This window comes from Lagenorhynchus albirostris, chromosome X, assembly GCF_949774975.1.
Source record: "Lagenorhynchus albirostris chromosome X, mLagAlb1.1, whole genome shotgun sequence".
NCBI classification, from domain to species: Eukaryota; Metazoa; Chordata; class Mammalia; order Artiodactyla; family Delphinidae; genus Lagenorhynchus; species Lagenorhynchus albirostris.
The window spans coordinates 11,885,134-11,903,124 of record NC_083116.1 but is presented as its reverse complement, the minus strand read 5'-3'; positions in this window follow the sequence as shown (position 1 = coordinate 11,903,124).

The following is a 17,991-nucleotide window of genomic DNA, read 5'->3' as shown; positions in this document are numbered from 1 at the left end:
GTGCATGGGTTTATCTCTGGGCTTTCTATCCTGTTCCATTGATCTATCTTTCTGTTTTTGTGCCAGTACCATACCGTCTTGATAACTGTAGCTTTGTAGTATAGTCTGAAGTCAGGGAGCCTGATTCCTCCAGATCCTTCTTTCGTTCTCAAGATTGCTTTGGCTATTCGGGGTCTTTTGTGTTTCCATACAAATTGCAAAATTTTTTGTTCTAGTTCTGTGAAAAATGCCAGTGGTAGTTTGATAGGGATTGCATTGAATCTATAGATTGCTTTGGGTAGTAGAGTCATTTTCACAATGTTGATTCTTCCAATCCAAGAACATGGTATATCTCTCCATCTATTTGTATCATCTTTAATTTCTTTCATCAGTGTCTTATAATTTTCTGCATACAGGTCTTTTGTCTCCTTAGGTAGGTTTATTCCTAGATATTTTATTCTTTTTGATGCAATGGTAAATGGGAGTGTTTTCTTGATTTCACTTTCAGATTTTTCATCATTAGTATATAGGAATGCCAGAGATTTCTGTGCATTAATTTTGTATCCTGCCACTTTACCAAATTCATTGATTAGCTCTAGTAGTTTTCTGGTAGCATCTTTAGGATTCTCTATGTATAGGATCATGTCATCTGCAAACAGTGACAGCTTTACTTCTTCTTTTCCGATTTGGATTCCTTTTATTTCCTTTTCTTCTCTGATTGCTGTGGCTAAAACTTCCAAAACTATGTTGAATAGGAGTGGTGAGAGTGGGCAACCTTGTCTTGTTCCTGATCTTAGTGGAAATGCTTTCAGTTTTTCACCATTGAGGACGATGTTTGCTGTGGGCTTGTCATATATGGCCTTTATTATGTTGAGGAAAGTTCCCTCTATGCCTACTTTCTGCAGGGTTTTTATCATAAATGGGTGTTGAATTTTGTCAAAAGCTTTCTCTGCATCTATTGAGATGATCATATGGTTTTTCTCCTTCAATTTGTTAATATGGTGTATCACATTGATAGATTTGCGTATATTGAAGAATCCTTGCATTCCTGGAATAAACCCCACTTGATCATGGTGTATTATCCTTTTAATGTGCTGTTGGATTCTGTTTGCTAGTATTTTGTTGAGGATTTTTGCATCTATGTTCATCAGTGATATTGGCCTGTAGTTTTCTTTCTTTGTGACATCCTTGTCTGGTTTTGGTATCAAGGTGATGGTGGCCTCGTAGAAGGAGTTTGGGAGTGTTCCTCCCTCTGCTATATTTTGGAAGAGTTTGAGAAGGATAGGTGTTAGCTCTTCTCTAAATGTTTGATAGAATTCACCTGTGAAGCCATCTGGTCCTGGGCTTTTCTTTGTTGGAAGATTTTTAATCACAGTTTCAATTTCAGTGCTTGTGATTGGTCTGTTCATATTTTCTATTTCTTCCTGATTCAGTCTTGGCAGGTTGTGCATTTCTAAGAATTTGTCCATTTCTTCCAGATTGTCCATTTTATTGGCATAGAGTTGCTTGTAGTAATCTCTCATGATCTCTTTTATTTCTGCAGTATCAGTTGTTACCTCTCCTTTTTCATTTCTAATTCTATTGACTCGAGTCTTCTCCCTTTTTTTTCTTGATGAAGCTGGCTAATAGTTTATCAATTTTGTTTGTCTTCTCAAAGAACCAGCTTTTAGTTTTATTGATCTTTGCTATTGTTTCCTTCATTTCTTTTTCATTTATTTCTGATCTGATTTTTATGATTTCTTTCCTTCTGCTAGCTTTGGGGTTTTTTTGTTCTTCTTTCTCTAATTGCTTGAGGTGCAAGGTTAGGTTGTTTATTCGAGATGTTTCCTGCTTCTTAAGGTAGGATTGTATTGCTATAAACTTCCCCCTTAGAACTGCTTTTGCTGCATCCCACAGGTTTTGGGTCGTTGTGTCTCCATTTTCATTTGTTTCTAGGTATTTTTTGATTTCCTCTTTGATTTCTTCAGTGATCACTTCATTATTAAGTAGTGTATTGTTTAGCCTCCATGTGTTTGTATTTTTTACGGATCTTTTCCTGTAATTGATATCTAGTCTCATGGCGTTGTGGTCAGAAAAGATACTTGATACAACTTCAATTTTCTTAAATTTACCAAGGCTTGATTTGTGGCCTAAGATATGATCTATCCTGGAGAATGTTCCATGAGCACTTGAGAAAAATGTGTATTCTGTTGTTTTTGGATGGAGTGTCCTATAAATATCAATTAAGTCCATCTTGTTTAATGTATCATTTAAAGCTTGTGTTTCCTTATTTATTTTCATTTTGGATGATCTGTCCATGGGTGAAAGTGGGGTGTTTAAGTCCCCTACTATGAATGTGTTACTGTCGATTTCCCCTTTTATGGCTGTTAGTATTTGCCTTATGTATTGAGGTGCTCCTATGTTGGGTGCATAAATATTTACAATTGTTATATCTTCTTCTTGGATTGATCCCTTGATCATTATGTAGTGTCCTTCTTTGTCTCTTTTAATAGTCCTTATTTTAAAGTCTATTTTGTCTGATATGAGAATTGCTACTCCAGCTTTCTTTTGGTTTCCATTTGCATGGAATATCTTTTTCCATCCCCTTACTTTCAGTCTGTATGTGTCTCTAGGTCTGAAGTGGGTCTCTTGTAGACAGCATATATAAGGGTCTTGTTTTTGTATCCATTCAGCCAATCTGTGTCTTTTGGTGGGAGCATTTAGTCCATTTACATTTCAGGTAATTATCGATATGTATGTTCCTATTCCCATTTTCTAAATTGTTTTGGGTTCGTTATTGTAGGTCTTTTCCTTCTCTTGTGTTTCTCTTCTAGAGAAGTTCCTTTAGCATTTGTTGTAAAGCTGGTTTGGTGGTGCTGAACTCTCTCAGCTTTTGCTTGTCTGTAAAGGTTTTAATTTCTCCATCAAATCTGAATGAGATCCTTGCTGGGTAGAGTAGTCTTGGCTGCAGGTTTTTCACCTTCATCACTTTCAGTATCCTGCCACCCCCTTCTGGCTTGTAGGGTTTCTGCTGAGAGATCAGCTGTTAACCTTATGGGGATTCCCTTATGTGTTATTTGTTGTTTTTCCCTTGCTGCTTTTAATATGCTTTCTTTGTATTTAATTTTTGACAGTTTGATTAATATGTGTTGGCGTATTTCTCCTTGTATTTATCCTGTATGGGATTCTCTGTGCTTCCTGGACTTGATTAACTATTTCTTTTCCCATATTAGGGAAGTTTTCAACTATAATCTCTTCAAATATTTTCTCAGTCCCTTTCTTTTTCTCTTCTTCTTCTGGAACCCCTATAATTCGAATGTTGGTGTATTTAATGTTGTCCCAGAGGTCTCTGAGACTGTCCTCAGTTCTTTTCATTCTTTTTTCTTTATTCTGCTCTGCAGTAGTTATTTCCACTATTTTATGTTCCAGGTCACTTATCCGTTCTTCTGCCTCAGTTATTCTGCTATTGATCCCGTCTAGTGTATTTTTAATTTCATTTATTGTGTTGTTCATCATTGCTTGTTTCATCTTTATTTCTTCTAGGTCCTTGTTAACTGTTTCTTGCATTTTGTCCATTCTATTTCCAAGATTTCGGATCATCCTTACTATCATTATTCTGAATTCTTTTTCAGGTAGACTGCCAATTTCCTCTTCATTTGTTAGGTCTGGTGCATTTTTATCTTGCTCCTTTATCTGCTGTGTGTTTTTCTGTCTTCTCATTTTGCTTATCTTACTGTGTTTGGGGTCTCCTTTTTGCAGGCTGCAGGTTCGTAGTTCCCGCTGTTTTTGATGTCTGTCTCCAGTGGCTAAGGTTGGTTCAGTGGGTTGTGTAGGCTTCCTGGTGGAGGGGACTAGTGCCTGTGTTCTGGTGGATGAGGCTGGATCTTGTCTCTCTAGTGGGCCGGTTCACGTCTGGTGGTGTGTTTTGGGGCGTCTGTGGCCTTATTATGATTTTAGGCAGCCTCTCTGCTAATGGGTGGGGTTGTGTTCCTGTTTTGCTAGTTGTTTGGCATAGGTTGTGCAGCACTGTGGCTTGCTGGTCGTTGAGTGAAGCTAGGTGCTGGTGTTAAGATGGAGGTCTCTGGGAGATTTTCGCCGTTTGATATTATGTGGATCTGGGAGGTCTCTTGTTGACCAGTGTCCTGAAGTTGGCTCTCCTACCTCAGAGGCAGAGCCCTGACTCCTGGCTGGAGCACCAAGAGCCTTTCATCCACACGGCTCAGAATAAAAGGGAGAAAAAGTAGAGAGAATTAGTAGAAGTATGAGGAAAGAAAGAAGGAAAGGAGGGAAGGAAGGAAGGAAGAAAGAAAGAAGCAAAGAAGGAAAGAAGGCAAGAAGGAAAGAAAGGAGGGAGGGAGGGAGGGAGGAAGGAAGGAGGGAAAGAAGGAAAAAAGAAAGAAAGAAGATACAGTTAAAATAAAATAAAGTAATTGAATTAAAAAATTCTTATTTAGAAAAAAAAGGGACGGATAGAACCTTAGGACAAATGTTGGAAGCAAAGCTATACAGACAAAATCTTACACAGAAGCATACACATACACCCTCACTAAAGGAGGTAAAGGGGGAAAAATCATAAATCTTGCTCTCAGAGACCACCTCCTCAATTTGGGATGATTCGTTGTCTAAAGGAGGGAAGGAAGGAAGGAAAGAAAGAAAGAAAGAACGAAGGTAAAGTATAATAACGTTATTAAAATTAAAATTAATTATTAAGAAAAAAATTAAAAAGAAACCATGGACGGATAGAACCCTAGGACAAATGGTGGAAGCAAGACTATACAGACAAGATCTCACACAGACGCATAGACATACGCATTCACAAAAAGAGAAAAAGGGAAAAAAATCATAGATCTTGCTCCTGAAGTCCACTTCCTTAATTTGGGATGATTGGTTGTCTATTCAGGTATTCCACAGATGCAGGGTATATCAAGTTGATTGTGGAGCTTTAATCCGCTGCTCCTGAGGCTGCTGGGAGAGATTTCCCTTTCTCTTCTTTGTTCTCACAGCTCCCGGGGCTCAGCTTTGGATTTGGCCCCGCCTCTGCGTGTAGGTCGCTGGAGGGCGTCTGTTTTTTGCTCAGACAGGACGGGGTTAAAGGAGCCGCTGATTCGGGGGCTCTGGTGCACTCAGGCCGGGGGAGGGAGGGGCACGGAGTGCGGGGCGGGCCTGTGCCGGCAGAGGCCGGCGTGACTTTGCACCAGCCTGACGCCCGCCGTGCGTTCTCCCGGGGAAGTTGTCCCTGGATCCCGGGACCCTGGCAGTGGCGGGCTGCACAGGCTCCTGGGAAGGGGGGTGTGGGGAGTGACCTGTGCTCGCACACAGGCCCCTTGGTGGCGGCAGCAGCAGCCTTAGCGTCTCCCGCCCGTCTCTGGGGTTCGTGCTTTTAGCCGCGGCTCCCGTCCGTCTCTGCAGCTCCTTTAAGCAGCGCTCTTAAACCCCTCTCTTCACGCACCAGGAAACAAAGAGGGAAGAAAAAGTCTTTTGCCTCTTCGGCAGGTGCAGACTTTTCCCCGGACTCCCTCCCGGCCAGTCGTGGTGCACTAACCCCCTGCAGGCTATGTTCACGCCGCCAACCCCAGTCCTCTCCCTGCGCTCCGTCCGAAACCGAAACTCGAGCCTCAGAGCCTCAGCTCGCAGCCCCGCCCGCCCCGGCGGGTGAGCAGACAAGCCTCTCGGGCTGGTGAGTGCCGGTCGGCACCGATTCTCTGTGCGGGAATCTCCCCGCTTTGCCCTCCGCACCCCTGTGGCTGTGCTCTCCTCCGCGGCTTCGAAGCTCCCCCCTCCGCCTCCCGCAGTCTCCGCCCGCGAAGGGGCTTCCTAGTGTGTGGAAACTTTTCCTCCTTCACCGCTCCCTCCCACTGGTGCAGGTGCCGTCCCTATTCTTTTGTCTCTGTTTTTTCTTTTGCCCTACCCAGGTACGTGGGGAGTTTCTTGCCTTTTGGGAGGTCTGAGGTCTTCTGCCAGCCTTCAGTAGGTGTTCTGTAGGAGTTGTTCCACGTGTAGATGTATTTCTGGTGTGTCTGTGGGGAGGAAGGTGATCTCCGCGTCTTACTCTTACGCCATCTTCCTCTCCATTCCCACATCTTCTTTATCCATTCATCCGATGATGGACACTTGGGTTGCTTCCATGTCCTGGTTATTGTAAATAGTGCTGCAATGAGCATTGTGGAACATGACTCTTTTTGAATTACGGTTTTCTCAGGATATATGCCTAGGAGTGGGATTGCTGGGTCATATGGTAGTTCTATTTTTAGTTTTTTAGGGAACCTCCATACTGTTCTCCATAGTGGCTGTATCAATTTACATTCCCACCAACAGTGTAGGAGGTTTCCCTTTTCTCCACACCCTCTCCAGCATTTATTGTTTGTAGATTTTTTGATGATGGCCATTCTGACTGGTGTGAGGTGATACCTCATTGTAGTTTTGATTTGTATTTCTCTAATGATTAGTGATGTTGAGCATCCTTTCATGTGTTTGTTGGCAATCTGTATATCTTCTTTGGACGAACATATGTCCTTTTAGACCAGGAACTCCTGGAGAAAAAAAGCCACAGCCTCACTCATCTGTGTAGCCTTTCCAGTCCCTGACATTTAGGGACTCAGCTGATAGTATTGTCACACAGCTACAAATAGGGGCTTTAGCATCAGTAAGGCTGACTCTTGGCTTCAATAGCTCCATATTGGAAATCTCTCCCTGGCTTTGACTGTCTCTGTGACCTTGGGCAAGTCACTTAACCTGAGTGTTAGCGACCTCATATGTAAGAGGAAGAATAAGGAAGAGTTGTAAGGATGAGAGCTGAACAGGAGTTCTTGGCACTTGGCAAATGATTGCTACTGAGATTCAGATTAGCAGACCTCAGGAATGCTTGCTGGGATAATTTGCAAGGGGCAGGTGGAAGAGCTCCAGACCCACGAGGCACTGCTCCAGCTGGCTGCCGGGAGTGCCGAAGCCATCCTTAATTCTTGAGCCTCAGAGTGGTGACTTCCCGACTCGAGTCAACTGAGCTACCCAAGTTCAGCTAACGTAATACCATGTAGCTCTGTTGTTCAGTAGACCTCTCTGGTTTGGTTCACCTGTAATCCAGGGTAACAGGTTAGGTTTCACCGGTGCTGTACCCCAGCTGCTGCTGGGGGAGATGAGAGGTGGAGCTCATCCTAAGGAGCCAGGAAGCAAACCTGTACTACCCTTTCCCTTCCAGGGCCGGACTACGGATAACCTTTACCTTTGGGGTCCTTGGGTAGTTTTCCCCAGACAGAATGGCAGGCCGCATTGTTATTTATTTATTTATTTATTTTAACAAATTAGTTCACTTCTTTTAATTAATTCATTCTCACCGCAGCGCCCTTAAAGTCAGGGCATGATCTCTAGTCTATACATGAGGAAGCCCACTGGCATATGTTAGTACGTGGTCCGAGGTAAGAGGCAGAGCAGTGCTTTGACTCCAGGGCTCTGGCTCCAAGGGCGATGGTCTTCCACAGGACCATAGCGGCCTGCAGAGTATACACTTCAGTAATATTCCCGTAACAGAAAGGATGTTCCATGTAGAAATGCCATGGGGGACAAGGCATGCACGGGAGGGCAGTCCCTTGCGTCTTGCCTCAGTCAGTCATCCTCAGTGGTGTTCAGGTTTTATCCAGGCAACCTGAGAAGAGCTACGGGCCACAGAGGGTGGGTGCAGAACAGGTAGAGCTCTGTGTGCACATCCTCCACTGCACCAGAGCAGCAGTGCCTTCGTCCAGCGTAAGATGCCATTTGAAGAAGGGGTACTGCTGCCTTTAAAGACATTTGTTTGAGGGCTTCCCTGGTGGCGCAGTGGTTGGGAGTCCGCCTGCCGATGCAGGGGACACGGGTTCGTGCCCGGGTCCGGGAAGATCCCACACGCCGCGGAGCGGCTGGGCCCGTGAGCCATGGCCACTGAGCCTGCGCGTCCGGAGCCTGTGCTCCGCAACGGGCAAGGCCACAACAGTGAGAGGCCCGCGTACCGCAAAAAAAAAAAAAAAAAAAGACATTTGTTTGTACAAAGATTCTTCATAGGCTGCATTGTTATTGGTAATCATAATCATGATTGTGATTGCTGTCATGAATCATTTCTTCCATAAGTGTATCTGGGTGTACTCTCTGCTAGGTGTCAGGGGGAGAGGGATGAAGGCGATACAGTTTTGTCCCAGAAGAGCACACAGTCTAGTGTAGACCAGGGGTTACAAGAGTGTGGTGGGTGCCATTCTCATGCTGGGGACTTTTCAGAAACTTCCTGGAAGACATGCTTCCTGATCTGAGTCTTGAAAGAGAAACCAAGTTATTAGACAAAACCAAAAATGGGATTTCAGTCCAATTAAAGGGAAAAAGCATGTGCAAAGGCAAGGAGGTGAGAGATGAGTTCGACTGCAGTGTAGGATGTGAGGAGGGGAGCAGAGTGAGACAATAATAATATTATTATATAATATATGATATAATAATAATATTAATATATTATAAACATGACAGGTAATAACATAGCACTTACCTTGTGTCAGACACTGTGTTCACTATTTAACAGTTGATAGCACATTTAAATGTTAAAGCAAGAAAGCTAATAGTTTTAACAGCTAAAATATAACGAGTACACTTCATACACCGGCTACTAGACTGAGTGGTTTTTGTGCATGATCTAACTTTATCTTCATTATTAACCCCAATATACAGATCCGGCAACTGACCTTCAGAGAGATTTAAGTCATTGGCCCCAGGTCACACAGGTGGTAAATGGCCAAGCTGGGATTTGAACCAGGGAACTGTCGGATTCTTGGTCCATAGGCTACAGAGAGGCAGCTATTTCCTCTCGGTGCCTGTTGGGCAGATGCCACTCTGGTGAAAAATGATCCCACGGGGGACTTTCCTGGTAGTCCAGTGGTTAGGACTCCAAGCTTCCACTGCAGGGGGCATGGGTTCGATCCCTGGTCGGGGAATTAAGATTCTGCGTGCCGCAGTGCGGCTAAAAAAAAAAAAAAGAACCTTAAAGAAAAATAAAGAGTCCCACATTAGGCAATACTGCCTGGACACTAATTCAACCTCCTGGAATTTTTTCTGGAGTTAAGGCAGGTTATAATAAAATAATGCATACCCAAATGGACCTTGAAGCCAGCAGGGAGGTGATAACTGGTTACTCCTGAAGAAAAGTCTTTCTGCGCAGGAGTTAAGAGAGTTCCGAAAATGGTATTAAGCAGAGTCTCTGCCTTCATGAGAAACTCCAGGTCCTGCAAGGTCTTTTTAGAAACACTAAAGTCCTGTCTAGCCAGAGTAAACAGAGTATCTCAAATTGGGTTCCAATGCCAGTGGTGAGCTGTTTGTACAAAAGGGCTCGATCTTCCTTGTAGGCCATCAAAAGCCAATTTCCTTCCTGGCAGAGCTTGCCCTGCTTAACCCAGGTGGCATCCAGCTGCACTCCCCTGGGACTTGTGAGACCACCTCTGGGACTCTGATTGTAGCTTGGGCTTCGGCTCTACTTGCTTTTACACCTGGGTTCTGGCCCTGGCTCTTGTGCTGATTAGCTGTGTGACTATGGGCACGTCCCTTAACCTCTCTGAATTTTCCTCATCTGTCATGTGGAGCTGTGGCTATTCACCTTGCCTACCTCACTGGATTGTGGAGGATAGAATGACGGTATGTGCAGGTTGGGGCCTTGAGAATGCAAAACCATGAAATAAGCATAAGGGGCGATTCTTATTCTCTGTCCACGTGGCTCTTCTCCTGCACGGACTTTTTAAAATTAACTAAGGACAAGAGTGCAACCTTCTTACTTTTGGGAACTTAAGAAGATGAGTCTGTTCGTCCTGATGAGTGTTTGCCCAGAGGCCATCTTGGTACTTCTGGCAGCTACTTTATTAGGCCTGAGCAGCTGCTTATTTCTTTCATATTATTATGATTTCATGCTGTAGAGTCGCTAAAGAGTGCTTCACCCCCCTCCTCCTTTGGAAAATAGTGGCTCTTGGTTGTCTTCAGAGCTCTTGAACAGTCGCGAAAGTCCCAAGCAGGCCGGAGCATACTCCTTTCACTTGCGCGGTGAGCACGCGGTAATTAGTTGGCCAGGGACGGGTGGGGAAGAGGGCTTTGTAAACTGAGGACAAGTGAGTGAGTCATGGTACACAGGCTGACCCCCTCACCTGGGCAGCCTCTGAGGACACCTGCTTCAGATCATTAAGGCCCCATTGACACAGTCTGACTGCCTCCGCCCGTGGGGGGAACAAAGCCGAGCATTTACTGGCTGGAGTGCAGAGATGAATAGAATGAGGCTCTTCGGCCAGGCCTGGCCCAGACAGCTGCTCATGCAAAGGGGTTTCAAATGAACGTGTTTCTATTTAGAGCGTGTATGTTTTGATTGAATTTGAAGAAAAGCATGAGGTGGCTCCCCCTTTGGAAAACAAACTAATTATATACTCCCATGGTGTCTAGTGGTCGGAAGCCGGACATGTCCACAACAATACTTCATGGAAAGAATTTTCTTCCCTGTTGTACATGAGACTTATCTGTAGGACCACAGCTGGCGCTTTTTCAAAATCACATGGCTCGTGGCTTAAAAGGACCCTTTAGGGAAACCTTGAGTGCAGTAAATATTCTTTTTTTAATTGGGAATTACCATCCTGTAATTTTTGTGTTCTCTTAATTTGGTTTGGCACATACTGGGTTTTCCCTGGAGTTGGGATACAGGGTCTAGTAAGGTGATTTTCCCTTCTGTGTGCAGCTGAAAAAGTTCCACGGAGGCCAGAGCTGGTGGACCAAGTGACACCCAGAGCCGTTATTGGACTGAACCATTTGCATTTCCATTCAGGTCATGCTGTCTCGGCCAAGCTGTTGACTTAGCGCTGTTTTGACTTGGGTGGCTTTGACTCTTCCATTCAGGCTTTAGAAACATCATTGAGTTAACAGGCCACACACCAATTCACCCTTCTCCCTCCCTACTCTTCAACCCCTTTGTATTAGATAAGGAGGCCTTTCCCTGCTACAAAAAGGTAGCAGGCCTGAGTTTCCATGAGCTCTGTGCCCCTTCTACCACCCCCAATTTAGTCTTTGTGCAAGGCTGCTTTTGTTTCCCTCCAAGAATTAAAAGTTAATTGATACCTCAAATGGTTGTTGGTCACAAAGCATTTCACCATCCAATGCAGTCCTGCATCCCATTAGATTAACCCTCTTCTGCAGTTCATTGTAAATAAACATCCCACAACAAAAAAAGCTTACCTATCTGAATTCATTTGGGTTCTGCAGTGGGGCTAAAATTCTATGACATTGTCACTGGGTTAATTAATTTAGATTAATGACTCTTGGAGTTCTGTTTCCCTTTGCCTTCCCTATTTGTCACAGACTGCTGAACAAGTATTTCCAAATGTCTGAATTTATCAGGTTATCCAGAGCTCTTCCAGAGATGGGTAGTCATCTCAACCTTGGGCCTCTTATGGCAATACTGCAAGTCCTCCTAAGTGAATCAAAATGTTGGATCCTGATGTGGTAATCCAATATAGATGGACTGTATATTCCTATTGTTCTCTGATAAGAGTTTATTTTCAGAGAAGAGAAATATGTGAATTTTTTCCCAAACATGGAGGAAAAAATTTCTCTAGGGTCAACTGAAAGCACAGTGGAATGCACCCAATTAAGTTAAGAAGTAAAGAAATAAAGAGCACACTCATGTTAGACTTCTGCTGTTATTCCAAGGTACACAAGGGCACACACCAATGATCTGACATCAATAAGATGTTCTGGAATTTTGAGGCTTAGAGCTGACTAAGTTGTCTTCCTGCTAAACAAACTTCCCCCCCTACCTAGGTTCTGTTAACTCTCAGCTAAGGCTCCACAAATAGAATCATTTTTGTTGCCATTAGAAGCACGGGTTTTCTTTTTCCTGTAAGTTAAGCTAATTAATTCAGTAACGTGGTAGAAGGGCTTGGTGGATATTTAATATCTACTTAATCAGGGTTCCTATTTCTATTTCAGATGGTCCCACCTGTCACATAATGCTTCCCACACCTCTTGGAATATCAAAATGAAACCATGACTTCTCCAGAGAAGATATACAAATGGCCAATAAGCACATGAAAAGATGCTCAACATTGTTAGTCATAAGGGAAGTGCAAATCAAAACCACAGTGAGAGATTACCTTATACCCCCTAGAGTGGATATAATCGAAAAGTCAGGCAGAGGCAAGTGCTGGCCAGGATGTGGAGAAATTGCTGGTGGGAATGTAAAATGGTGTAGCCACTTTGGAAAACAATCTGACAGTTCTTCAGAATGTTAAACATAGTGTTACTATAGGACCCAGAAATTCCATATACCCGAGAAAACTGAACACATATGTCTACACAAAAACTTGCACTTGAACGTTATAGCAGCATTATTCATGATAGCCAAAAAGTGGGAACAACCCAAATGTCCATCAGTGGATGAATGGATAAACAAAATGTGGTATATCTTAGAATATTACTCAACCATAAAAGGGAATGAAGTGCTGACACATGCTATAAAATGGATGAACCTTGAAAACATTGTGCTAAAGTTAAAGAAAGCCAGACACAAAAGGGCACAGATTGTAGGATTCCATTTATATGAAATGTCCATAAATAAGCAAGTCTGTAAAGACAGAAAGTAGATTAGTGTTTGCCAGGGGCTGAGGGGAGGGAAAATTGTGTGTGTGGGGGATGATGGCTAAGGCACGTGGAGTTTGTTTTGGGGGGCTAATGAAAACATTCTAAAATTGATTGTGGTGTTGGACACACAACTCTGTGAATGTACTAAAAGCCGTTGAATTGTACACTTTATTTTTTAAATATTTATTTATTTAGGCTGTGCCGCGTCTTAGTTGCGGCACATGGGATCTTCGTTGCGGCATGCGAACTCGTAGTTGCGGCATGAATGTGGGATCTAGTTCCCCGACCAGGGATCGAACCCGGGTCCCCTGCATTGGGAGTATGGATTCTTACCCACTGGGCCACCAGGGAAGTCCCTGAATTTTACACTTTAAATGGGCAGGTTGTATGGTATGTGAATTATATCTCAAAAAAGCTGTTAACATTTTGAAATCATGACTTTGGGTGTAGAGAAGCAATCTTTGGGCATAGAGAACCATATTCAAGCCCTTAAGAAAAACTAACTTAAGCCAAAAGCAAGACAACCATATATGGTTTTCCTTGAAATGGGTACTCAAGGGCTGAAGCATGTTTGGTACTTTCCTTTAGTCTGTATTCAGATGGAAACAAACCCTATTAGTTTGAAACCCTGTTAGAAAGCCCCTATTAGTTTTCTAAGCTATACATAAAATAAGATTTGTGATGCTGTTGAATTCGAGTTTGTATTTTTCAGTTTCCCAGTTTATTGGTTCAAGTGATGGTTGCAGGACAAGTGGTGGGTTGAACTTTTCAGCCTTTATGACATTTCCCCTGAATTGCAGTCAGGTTTGTCAAAACTCTAAGCTGGCAATGAGAGACACTAAGACTTGCATACCAAGATATTTAATTGTAAAACAAATGAATATTTCCTTCTGAAAGGAGAATAATCACCTGCACTTGTATATCTGAAGATTTAAGCTATTTGGCAATATCATGCCCTTTTTCCCTATAGCACCAGTCTCTCCTTGCTCAGAAAAATGAGCAGTCCTGTCACCTTGATACAGAAACTGAAGGGAGAGGTGTACCCAGCCCATCCGTTACTTCCTGATAATAATAGTGTCTTATGTTTTGGAGTTCTACATGCACGATGTACTAAACTAAATGACTTACACAAGTCATTGTTTAATCTTCACAATCCTATAAGGTAGATTTTATTATCTTCACTTTACAGACGGTGAAACTGAAGCACAGGACTGTAGCACATAAGGTCACACATCTACCTGAGATTTGATCCCAAGTCTATATGATGCCAAAGTCCTGCCCTTGACCACAACAGTGTTATCATGCTCCTTAGCCTTTCAGACTAATTAATTTTTTTTGTTTTATTTTTGTTTTTGGATTCAGTGGGTCCCTATGGCTCACCTGGGGGTATTTTTGTTCCTCAGGAGATATTTGGGAATTTCTGGAGACAATTTTGGTGGTCATGACTGGGGGAGAGGGCAGGGAGTGCTACTGGCATCTAGTGGGTAGATGTCAGGGATGCTGCTGACAGAAGCTGGTCCTGTCTTTACTAAATTTTCATATTTTGTTCATTATGGATTTTTGGCATTAATTTTTTTTTTTTTTGCGCTACGCGGGCCTCTCACTGCTGCGGCCTCTCCCGTCGCGGAGCACAGGCTCCGGACGCCCAGGCTCAGCGGCCATGGCCCACGGGCCCAGCCGCTCCGCGGCATGTGGGATCCTCCCGGACCGGGGCACGAACCCGCGTCCCCTGCATCGGCAGGCGGACTCCCAATCACTGCACCACCAGGGAAGCCCAACCTTGGCATTAATTTTAATTTTTAAAATATATTAAAATATTATTTATCTTCATTACTGAATTTTTTGGTGTCCCCTTAAATTTTGTGCCCAAGGCAGGTGCTTTGCTCACTTCATTCGCCTCACCCTAGTCCTGGCCCTGCTGCTAAACATCCTACAATTCATAGGACAGCCCCAGAAACCAAGAATTATCCAGTCCCAAATGTCAATCTTGCCGAGGTTAAGAAACATTGACTTGAAGTACTGGAGGAATTTTCCCCATGGAAGGGTAAAGGGAGAATGAAATGGAAGCACAATAGGGTGAGTCATAACAATAGCCACCGTTTACTAAACTGGTACTCTAGGTGATGCTGCACTTGTGTTATCTCACACAGGTGTTGATCTATCTTTTGCCAAACCCACCCCAGGAGCCACTAGGCTGCCTTGCACTCCATCATCCGAGCCATCTTCTAGCCATTATTTAGGTCACTGAACTGCACTTTCATAGGGTCACAGAAAACAGCGTACAGTATTGCTCCGACTACCCATGTAGAATGGGTTTCGTTTCCTCCAACATCGAAACTATGTTTCATAACACAGCATTATAAATCAACTATACTCCAATAAAAATTAAAAAAAAAAACTATGTTTCACATTTTCTCCTAATAAATTCGGGAGGCATTTTGCTAAATGTTGTCACTGATGTAACTTTGGGAGCTGCCAGAAGACACAACCAGTTATTGCAATCCAAGTGCTCCAGAGTATCTTTCCAGATATAATTTAGTAATTTGATAAGGAGTATTAACTTAGTTTTAAACCACAAAGACGTTCTTAGCAAACACTCCCTGTAATTGTTTTATTCTAATCTGAATGGTAAAAAATGAGGTAGTTTGGAAAGCTGGGGGGGCTTCAGGGGCAGACAGAACTAAGTTCAAATTCCTCCTCCACTATTTAGTACATATATGACCTTGGGCAAATTAGTCAGCCTCTCCAGGCCTAGTTTTCCAGCCTGGCAATAATAGTAACACCTAGCTGGTTGAGGCATTAGTGTGAGAATGAAATCTGATAGGTTATACAATATAACACTCAATGAATGTTAGTTCTATTCCTTCCCTTGAAAAGTGTATCAGGACAAATGAATTTTATTCAAAGGAAAGGCTTTATAGTTCCAATTTTTTAGAAATCTAAAACTAACTTCTCTTTGGAGAAAATAAGCTAGATTTCATCATCTTTAGCTGAAAATAGTGGGAATAACAGTAAAACGTGTGGAACTTGAAATGTTCTTAGAAGTTTTCACTATGAAAACCCACTAGAACATCTTCCTTACCACCCTCCCCATCACTTTAAGGCTAGCAAGCTGTTAATTTATTTCTCCAATTTTTCCTGAAGCCAATCTTTACCTTATTCCTAAAGCCATCTGGGCTGGTTTAGCTCAGTCAGAACCCAGAGCTAATGAGGCCAAGGTCAGGGCTGGATCCCCATGGGGAGCAGTTAGCTTTGCCCCCTTCTTTGGCCCTACCCTGCTTTTCTAACCCTACCAGCTGGTTTCCCACCATGTGTTTGCTCCGAGGGGCGGGGGTGGGGTGAGAAGGAGAGGGGGCTATGGAACTTCACTACCAGCAACACGGCTGAAAGCCTGAGTCTTTGGATGAAAAGAGCTGCCGGTGAAAACCAACCCCCAATTCCACTGGGCCCTGAAGACAGATGATTAGCACTGATGGCCATATAAATGTGCTGATCACAGTACAGTTTATAATTATTTTCTTTCTAATTTATCCCCTCTTCCTGAATGACTGCCCCCATCAGACAGTGGCAGCAACTTCTTGGTGCTCTAACATGGTCCTTGGTCATTTGAAGCCACATAACTGATGCCTTCTATTGTCAGCAGTGCCAAGGCAGGAACCTTCTGCAAAGCTTGCAGCCAAGGTTAAACATTGGGAGAAGGCTCTTGTTAGTAGCATCCCATTACTGTTGCTATGATACATTTGGCTCATTGACTGCAAGGCATGAACAAAAAGTCCTCATGATCCAAGGCGGAGACAGTTTTTCCTGTGGCTTTTGACATACTTACATTGCATGTGTGTCTTTTAAAGGGCATTTGCTAACCCATTACACCTGTGTCACAGAGCAGCACATGCTTTACCATTCTGGTTGTAAACAAAAATTCTCAGCCAAAGTCCCCAAAGAAGAGACAGTTTCTCTTGGGATTTCTTACCTATTTCCTTCATTAGTATCAAAGTAGGAATGAAACCGGCTGAAATCTTTTCAAAATTTGCATCTAAATTGTGCTCAAACATTGTCCTCAGTGTGTGCAGGATGTGGACCTTCTGCTCTTTCGGAGGCAGTTTATGATTTCAAGGTATTTCTGGCAGCAACGTATGTAAAAAAAGAGAAACTACATTTTGTATGAATAAAATTATACACAGCTCAGGCTAAAGAAGTGTCAGAGGGAAGGACTAAGAACATTTTTAGGCATAACTTTTTATTATGGAAAATTTCCAACATGTTAAAAACAGATTAATACAACGAACCCGCAGGTACCGATCACCCAGTTTTCATGACCATGCCTGTTTCATCTCTACCCTAACTCGCCCCCTTCCCTATTATTTTGAAGCAAACCCAAGTTACCATATTTCATCCATAAATACTTCAGTAGATAAGGACTAAAGAACATGCGTAAAGAACATATCAATTTCAAGAACATTTTAAGTAGATTTGGAAAATGGCAGAAAATCCTGTGATGGGAGAAAATATCCTGAGTAGTGTTGACTGTTCTGGTATCACATTTTTTACATCACAGACTTTTAAAACCTGAACAATTGATTGGAGGGGCCTGAAAGGAACAGGATGTTTGGGAGTCCTCAGAGGACTGTCACTAGATGAGGCAAAGATACTGATACCCAGGTGGGTATTCCAGAAGAAGTCTGCTACCAAGCTGTCCTGCAGAAAGTCAGAAAGAAGAGTAGGATCAGTGATAAGAAGAGCAGCTCATCAAGAGGAGTGTACCAAGTGAGATTTGTACACATTGCTCTTATTTCTTTTAAAAGTTGCCCCCAAATCATCATAACAGTCATTAACATTTATTGAACGCTTACTGTGTACCATGTGCAGTTCATGGATTACCTCCTGTAATCCTCAAAATATCTGTGATATATACTGTTCTTATCCCCATTTTATAGATGAGGAAACTGAGACCTAGAGAGGCCTGAGGGCACAGCTGTGATTCGAATGCAATCAGTCTGACACCAGTGCCATTGTTTGTAACTACCATGCAGCTCTGCCTTTCATCTAGCTTTGAAAATAGTAGGTTAATGGTTAAATGTAGCTGTTCTAATACTTTTATTTTTGACCAATAAGATTTAGAAAATGTATAGTCATAAATTCATGGATACTGAGCCTTATCTGAATCTCAGCTAAAGCTCATGCCTGGTGATTTGGAACATATGCCTCCATTCATTCATCACACATTATATGGGCACCTACCACTGAAGTATATGCCAGACATTGTGTGTGCCAGGATCATTGCTGCCTAGGTGGACCCTTGAGTGCAAACTCTTTTTGCTTTAAAGTGAGTGTATCTCTTTAAAAACTGAAGAATGCCAAAATTAAAGTTTGAAAGTGCAGTCATTTGGACTCTTAGCTGTAAGGACTAGAGACCTACTTTAG